The following is an 8935-nucleotide window of genomic DNA, read 5'->3' as shown; positions in this document are numbered from 1 at the left end:
GGCAGTAAGAGCATTGACTACAACGCACTGGAAGTCTCCCTCAGGACGTGTAGACATATCTGGCATGGGAGGAAAAGGCGGTAGTGCATCGTCGGGCTGATGCGGCTGGGGTTCTGCAGTCCGCTAGACCGTGCAGTGGCGCGGCTGGGCTACTTGCGCTCAGATTAGGCGAGGGTCAGGTCGGAACTGAATGCTGCTAAGGCCATTGGAGAAGTCCGTAAGTGACCGAAGTGGAAGCCTCACCAAACGTATGCTGTCCCCAATTTTGAAGGACCAGTCGCGGTCGTCCTTGAGCCACTGTGCGCTCCTGAGATGTGCCGTGTCCATGTTGAGGATCCGATCGTCCATATCGGCGTCGTCCAGGAGGACTCCGCAATGGACGAAGATCGGAGTGAGTAGGCTCCCAACCGTCTCTCCCTTCCTTCCCGTTGACTGGAAAGGCTTCATTTTGAGTTTGGTCAGATGCTCAGCAAATATGGCTCCAACGTTGGGCCATGCGTCGTCCTCGGGCTCCTCGATGCCCTCCGTGTGAACCAAACTCCTCACTGCGTAGTAGACCAGAGTGTGCTCCTGGACCCGAACCTTACTAGGTTCCATCTTGCACAACAGAGTGTTGGCAAGGGTCTTCATGAAGTAACGCAGAGTCGGATGACGAATGTCCGTCTAAACGGTCTTGGTGGGGTCGAAGAAGCCGGTAGCAATGAGGCTCCAGAAAGTCCCTATCCCTGGTAAGTCGGGTACGGTGGCATGCTGGCGCTCGGTCTCGAACCCATAGATAGTGCAGATAGTCAAAAGAGGGACTCTGTAGCGAATGCCGCGGATGAAGAAGGTAAGGACGCCCTCGCTAGCCTTCTTTGATCTCTCGTGGGTGTAGTAGACGTTCACGGTAGCCATGAACTGACGGACCAACTCCGGGTAGAGAACTTGTGGGTGAGTAGCAAAGTTCCCCATACCCAACTCGACGAACAAGTCCTCGAGGTCTGATCGGATGCCTAAAGCTCGAACCACGTTTAGATTGACGAACCTCGTTTGTTCGATGGAAACTTGCCGCCACGCGTTGTAGAATATGCTATCGTAGTCATCCCAGGCATCTTGGATCCCACGGTTGCGGCATTCTAAGCTCTTCGCCTCTTTTCGCTTGTCGGGGAAGTTCTCAAAGAGTGGAATTGGTCCATCTTCGGGCTGTCTCGGCCAGGGGTCTATGTCATGGACATGAGCTGGGCTGTTGCTGTCGAACCTCATCTTTGTTCTCCTCTCATCAGCCTGTAAACGAAGTTCACAAACAAGAAAGGATTAGCGAGGTTCGTATGTTCAGTGGTCGTTCTCGATCGACAGAGGTGCCTCGATGTCGATCGACAGGACGTGAAGAAAATCGATCGATAAAACCCGATGGTTATCGATCGATATCTTGTTCGCGAAAACCTGCAAAACCAAATCATTCAATTCGATTTGCATGTTACAGAAAATCCGCTAAATCGATCGATTATATTGTTCCTCAACACGAATCGATCGATTGAAGCTCCAAAATCTCAGTTCAAATCCGATTTCTATTTAAACCCTAGGAAGAACGAAAATTTAGAAAATTTCGTGTTCATACCATGATGATGCGTGAGTTAAGTGATCTAAACGGAGAGAAGGGTGCATTTCGAGCGGAATGAGTGAAGGAATCGTCGGATTTGGGTGAAATACTAAAGAGAAAAGAGATTGGAAAGTTTTCGTAGGGTTTTCGGGTTTATACAAATGTCGACTAAAGTCTCGACTTAAGTGAGCCCGTGTCTGTTCATTTGATGTCGATCGATAACGAACTGTCGTTGTCGATTGACATAGGCCTTGTGTTTTGATAATTTGTTCTTCTTTTTTATTTTTTAAATCTTAAATATTCTAAAAATTCTAAAGTTAAAATTTAAAAATAATGGGTTGCCTCCCATTCAGCGCTTATTTTAAGTCCTTAGCTTGACTTGATATTCAAATTTTCTAATTATCGGGAAGTTAGGCTAGGTCAATGGGCTTGATATTTGGCGGTTTATCCCAATAATGCTTTACTCGTTGGCCATTTACCGTGAATTCGTCTCCTTTATTATTTGTAAGTGTAATGGCTCCATAAGGATTGGCATTCACAATAGTAAAAGGACCAGACCAACGAGATTGTAGTTTTCCGGGAAACAACGTTAGCCGAGAGTTATACAGTAATACTTGATCATTAGGTTCGAAGTGTCTGGAAATGATCTTTTTATCATGATATGCTTTGGTTTTCTCTTTGTATATTTTTGAACTCTCATAGGCTAAATGTCTAATCTCGTCCAGTTCGTTAAGCTGTATGAGCCTTCTTTCGGCAGCCGGTTTGATGTCGAAATTCAATAGTTTAATGGCCCAGGCTGCTTTGTGTTCCAGCTCGACTGGTAAGTGACATGATTTCCCATACAAGAGATGAAATGGGGTGGTTCCTAAAGGGGTTTTGAAGGCAGTCCGGTAGGCCCAGAGTGCATTGTCCAGTTTTCTAGACCAATCTTTTCTCGATGTGCCCACTGTCTTTTCTAAGATTTCTTTGATCTGTTGATTTGAGACTTCTACATGCCCACTCGTCTGCAGGTGGTAGGGTGTAGGAACTCTATGGTGTACTCCGTTCTTACGGAGTAGTCCTTCAAAAATTTTGTTGATGAAATGAGAACCACCGTCACTTATGACTATTCGGGGTATTCCGAATCTCGGGAAGATAATGCTTTTGAAAAGCTTAATAACTACAGATGCGTCGTTTGTGGGGGAAGCTACCGCTTCGATCCATTTTGACACATAGTCAACATCGACTAGTATGTATTTATTTCCGTACGAAGAAGGGAAAGGTCCCATGAAATCAATTCCCCAACAGTCAAAGACTTCTTCTTCCTGAATAGATTTATGTTCAATTTCATGTCTTTTTCTGATTTTTCCCCTTCGTTGGCAGCTATCGCATTGTACTATGAATGCATGAGCATTGCGAAACATGGTTGGCCACCAGAATCCTGCTTAAAGAATGTTTGATACCGTCTTAAAGGTTGCAAAGTGCCCACCATAATCGGATCCATGGCATTGGAATAATATATCCTATATTTCACTATCGGCGACGCAGCGTCTATACATCCCGACAGAACAGTGTTTGTAGAGATATGGTTCATCCCAGTTATATCTCCTAACTTCTCTTAAAAATATATTTCTCGTGTATCCTCTCAACTCTTCGGGTTCTATGTCGGCAACTAAATAGTTTACTATATCTGTGTACAAAGGTATGTCCTTTGAACCTTGTCCGACCACATGCACTCCTCGACGCAGACTTTCATCAACGGGGAATCATGGTCAGGGCATAGCTTGTTGTGCGCGACGTTAACCTTTATATCGAAGGTGAGGGTTTTGGGATTAGTCTCTTTGTTCAAGATATTTGTATTGTCGATCGACATAGAATCAATGTTGTCGATCGATCTGGTACTATCGTAATCGATCGACATCGGATCGTCAAGGTTGATCCACAGGTCCTTGGAAGTGAGATTTACATTCCCGATGAATGACTCCATTTGGTAAACGTTTTCAGCTGGTAAGAAATCATCGATAGGGACGTCGTTTTCTATTCTTATCCAAGAAAGATGGTCTGCAACTCCGTTTTCTACTCCTTTTTTATCTTTGATTTCGATGTCGAATTCTTGGAGTAGAAGGATCCATCGCAGAAGTCGCGGTTTTGCGTCTTTCTTTTGCATTAAGTATTTAATTGCAGCATGGTCAGTGTGGACGATGACTCGCGAACCGACCAGGTTTGACGAAATTTTCCAAACGCATAAACCACGGCTAGCAGTTCTTTTTCTGTTGTTGCGTAATTTCTTTGTGCTTCGTCGAGAGTTCGACTGACATAATAAACTGCATGCAGCTTTTTGTCTTTCCTCTGGCCTAGAACTACTCCTACAGCTAAATCGCTCGCGTCGCACATGATTTCGAAAGGAAGATTCCAGTCTGGTGCTTGTACGATGGGGGGCAGTTATCAAGGCTTTCTTTATTTCTTTGAAATATTTTACGCATTCTGGTGAGAAGTCGAATTTAACTTCTTTACAGAGGAGGGAAGTGAGAGGTCTAGCGATTTTTCAAAAATCTTGCATGAATCTCCTGTAAAATCCGGCATGCCCGAGAAAACTTCTCACATCTTTTACGTTTTTGGGAGCCGGCAGGCCAGTCATTACCTCAATTTTCGGTCGATCTACCTCTATACCAGCAGCAGACACTTTGTGTCCTAGGACGATTCCATCGTTAACCATAAAGTGGCATTTTTCCCAATTCAGAACAAGATTCTTTTCTTCGCATCTTGCCAAAACTTTACATAGGTTATCGAGACATTTTTTGAAACTGGATCCATATACTGAGAAATCGTCCATGAAGACTTCCATGAAGTATTCTATCATATCAGTAAAGATCGACATCATGCATCGTTGGAAAGTGGCAGGAGCATTACAAAGACCGAATGGCATTCTGCGGTATGCGAATGTTCCGTAAGGGCATGTAAAGGTTGTCTTTTCTTAATCGTCATTATGTATAGAGATTTGAAAAACACGAGAGTATCCGTCAATCAAACAATAGTGTTGGTGATTTGCCAATCTTTCCAACATTTGATCAATGAAAGGTAAAGGGAAGTGATCTTTTCTTGTAGCAGCGTTTAGCTTTCTATAATCGATACACATTCGATGTCCAGTGACGGTTCGGGTGGGAATGAGTTCGTCTTTGTCATTCTTCACCACAATGATTCTGCCCTTTTTTGGTACAACATGCACGGGGCTAACCCAATTGCTATCCGAAATCGGATAAATGACTTCGGCATCCAGAAGTTTGATTATTTCCTTTTTAACAACTTCGTTCAATTTCGGATTTAGTCGCCTTTGGTGTTCTATTGACGATTTCAAACCGTCTTCTAGGTGAATCCGGTGCATGCACAGATCTGGAGAAATGCCAGGAATGTCTTCGAGAGAGTACCCGATGGCCTTCCTGTACTTGTGTAGTTTATTTAATAACAGTGCAAGTTCTCCGTTTGTGAGGTTGGCGTTCACGATTACTGGATATGAATCTTTATAGAGAAAGTCATATTTGAGTCCAGCGGGCAGCTGTTTTAACTCAATCTTCGGTGCTTTTTCGGGATCCCATTCCTTCGAGAAGGATGGTTGTCGATCGATAGATTTTAGAAAGTATCGATCGACGTTGACTTCTGAAGCGTCGTCCTCTGTCATCAACGTTTGCTGTTTCCATGCTCGCGTCCATTAATCGCGTGTAGTCTTCAGCTCTACTATCGACACTGGAAGATTCCTCTTCACCAGTTGTGAGTACTTTCTCCAAAGGATCATCTGAGCATGAGTTTATAAAAGATCCTTCGGCCAATTCACTGATGTCATCCACGTAGGATGTCTGTTTATCGATCAAGGGTCATCTCATCAGGTTGTCCATGTCGAAAGTCATTGGAATGTTTCCAATGTTCAGACATATCCTACCCTCCATGACATCGATTATCGCACCAGCAGTGGCTAGGAATGGTCTACCCAAAATAAGGGGGTGGTCCTTTGGTTCATTTTGGTATCTCAGTACAACGAAATCCGTTGGGACGTGACATCCGTTAATCCTTATTGGCACGTCGTGAAGCACTCCCTCAGGTAATCTAACGGATCTATCGGCTAAAACCAAAGTTATTTTGGTAGGTTTGAACTTGTCGTATCCTAGGGATATTGCGACAGAATGTGGCATGAGGTTCACGCTGGAACCTAGGTCACAAAGGGATCGAGGAAAATTTTTGTTCTGTATATTGCAATCTAAAACAAAACTGCCCGGGTCAGGTCTCTTGATCGGGGTCTAGCCTTGGATTATTGCACTTACTTCCTCAGAAACCATCATGACTCTACGCTCAGTGGCTGGAAAACTGTTGGATATCATATCTTTTACGTATTTTTTTATCGAAGGTGATACTTTTATTGCATCACTCAATGGCATTTCCAACGTGATCTTATCGAATGCTTTCTTGCAGATTGCTTTGTCTTGCTCTCGCTTAGTCTGCGTCTTGTTAGGAGGAAAGGGTGGTAGGGTCCTATACACTCTTTCAATTGTCGGTTCAGCCGGAGTCGGGAGTCGATCGACATTGTTTTCAGAGTGTCGATCGATATTCACCGTGGTTTGTCGATCGACACTTGTTCTTCCTTATCGATCGATTTCGGCATCCTCTTCTATTTCTCCGTCTTCTTCCTCGAGTTCGATGGCCTCTTCCTCAGTGTTGGCCTTCTGTGTTTCTCGAGGTATTATTGATTCGGTACTGGGGTCATCGAGGTCTATAGGGCGTGACCTACTTTCACCGGTTTCCTCAAACACAACATGTTTCTCTCTGTTGTTGATTTCTATTGCCCTCGGGATGAGGCATTTTCCGCTTCTCAATAACACGGCATTAACTTGACGTTTTGGGTTCGCGTCAGTCCGCCTAGGGAGACGTCCTGTCTCTCTTTTTATGGCAGTTGCGTTTTCTGCGACTTGACTGTCAAGTCTCTAAATTTGTACACTTAAAGTGTCGAACTTCCTCATCAGCTCACTGAAGACTATGTCTATCTTTCCATTCAGGTCAGTGGCCAACTTCCGATTTCCTGTGAAAGCTTGGTTCAGCCTAGATTTTGCTCTTCCCTAGCGTGATCCAACAGTAGCATCGTAATTTTGGGTAAAGCTATCGGGGTTAGGGTAATTATTTTTCAAGGTATGGCTATCTACGAAATCTATTTGCTGTTCTAGTTCAGATAAGGTGTCATCATCAATTTGGTAAATCCCAAATTGGTTATGTCCCTCAAGAGCAGGATGGGGCGAGTCTAGATGTTCTTTGATTTCGAGTAAAGGTGACTCATCATCTAGGTCAGATTTTCTTCCTAACTCTACGTCCATCATTTCGTAGGATCTATCCGTAGCTATATTTTTAATCAAACGCTTTGCCTCCTCAGGGTTTCTGGTACTGAAGTTCCCTTCACTGGCTATGTCGAGCGTGATCTGGTAATGAAGGTTAATACCTCCGTAAAAGGTATTAATGAGTTGCGGCTCTGAATAGCCATGGTGGGGGCATTCAAGTTGGTAGCTCTTGAAACTCTCCCAGGCATTTTTGAATGATTCCCGTGGGTTTTGACGGAATGTGGAGATTTTCCTCCTTGCATCCCAGTAGTGCGCCTCATCAAAAAATTGATTTATAAAAGCACTCCTTATCTCCTTCCAACAGGTCAGAGATCCTGTTGGTAATTGGTCTAGCCATTTTCTGGCGTCGCCTTCTAAGGAAAAAGGAAAGAGTTTACAGCGATTGTACTCGTCATTTATCAATTCTTCTAGATATTCGATGTGATCATGTGGTCTCTCTGAGTAGGTCCCATGGAAAGGGTTTTGACGTACCATGATTAAGTATTCGGGACTGATCCCAAATTTCTCGGTATCATCTTTTGGTAGTCTAATTGCGGACCTATTGGAATAGGTCCTTCCAGGATTTAAATAGTCTTGCAAAGGCAATTTCCATACATTATCTCTTTCTGAGATAGATTTAATTTGAACAGGGATTTCAGTCCCCTGTTCACTTGTAATTTGGTTATTTGCGTTGCTTAGTTGACCTTTAGGTTTTCCTGCGACTACTCTTTCATTAGCATCATTGGTAAGAGAATACTTACCTGCTTCTGGCGGGGTGTTGTCGATCGATGTTTGATGTGCGTTGTCGACCGATAATGCTGTCGACTTGTCGATCGATATTGCTCTCGCTCCGTCGATCGATATGCCTATCTCTTCGTCGATCGATGTCTGGCCGAAATCCATGTCTTCCATCTTGCAGCTCCTGTATCAGCAGGAAAAGAGAGAAAACTTTTTAGCAAATTTAGTAAGAAAACCTAGATCAAATTCTAAACGTAATCTAATGGTAATAAGAAAGAGTCCCCGGCAACGGCGCCAAATTTGATATCACTCGAATTACCCTAAGGAGTGAATTACTCTCTCAAATAAGAGGTTCAGATGTAGTACTTAGGGATCGAATCCACAGAGACTCTAGGATTACACAATAGATTATGGTCTTGAAATAAATCTAGATTAAATGATTTATGGGTTTTAAAGCAGTAAATTGGTTGGTGAGCAAGTCTATTGCTCGATTGATTGTTCTGAGTTTGTTAACAGTGGGTTGAAGTAGCTAGATTCAGGTATATTCTCAGTTATGATAAATAATACTTAATTTGGAAAATTAGGAGTGTATTAATATTAATTGTCCTTGAATTCAAACTAAAGTATAATCTGTTTGATTATCTAATCTGGATCTCGGACCTCAACTCTCGTTATTTTGGTCGCGAGAAAGTGTCGATCAATAATCCAATGGGCATATCGATCGATACACCTTTCAAAATATCGATCGACAGGGCTATCGCCGTGTCGATCGATACTTCTTCCAGAAAGCTTTACGGACTGGTTTGATTTGTATTCTCTAACTCACTAGACCAACTCTCGTCTGTATCTAGTCAGTTAGATCATTCTAGCTATTTTCAGGTATTGGGTCAAGCAATGGCTTGATCCCAATTAATCCTAGGATCTAAGTTTAAAGAGTGATCAATCCTAAACTTAGCTTTAATGCATAACTAGATGATTAAACTATATTTCTAAGCATCCTAACAATTGTTGTGTCAGTATTACATTTATCACCCTATTTGAGAAACCTAAATCTAACAGTAAAGACTACTCAGACATATTCATGGAACACATAGTTATGATGGTCTGAATAATACTTAAATAAACAAAATAGCAAAAGTAACGAAATAATGAAAGCAAGGGAGTTCAAGATCTTCTCTGTTTTGCAGTAGATGATCTATCTCTCCAATCCTAAGCTCTCCTCTTTCAGTGGTGGCTTCTTGCCTCCTCCAAACTAGGTCTCTAGGCAAGTCTGCCCCTAAAACAG

General features: G+C 43.0%; 1 non-coding gene across 1 annotated transcript; it reads left to right on the top strand.

The window, feature by feature from the left end:
• The first annotated feature begins 7069 nt into the window (after nt 1-7069).
• LOC125589464 lies at nt 7070-7175 on the top strand. Its single transcript, XR_007325651.1, has one exon. It is a non-coding gene; the product is annotated as a small nucleolar RNA R71 (small nucleolar RNA).
• The last annotated feature ends 1760 nt before the right edge of the window (nt 7176-8935 follow it).

This window comes from Brassica napus, chromosome C6, assembly GCF_020379485.1.
Source record: "Brassica napus cultivar Da-Ae chromosome C6, Da-Ae, whole genome shotgun sequence".
Lineage (NCBI taxonomy): Eukaryota > Viridiplantae > Streptophyta > Magnoliopsida > Brassicales > Brassicaceae > Brassica > Brassica napus.
The sequence above is the reverse complement of the archived record's forward strand: the minus strand, read 5'-3'. Positions and strand labels throughout refer to the sequence as shown.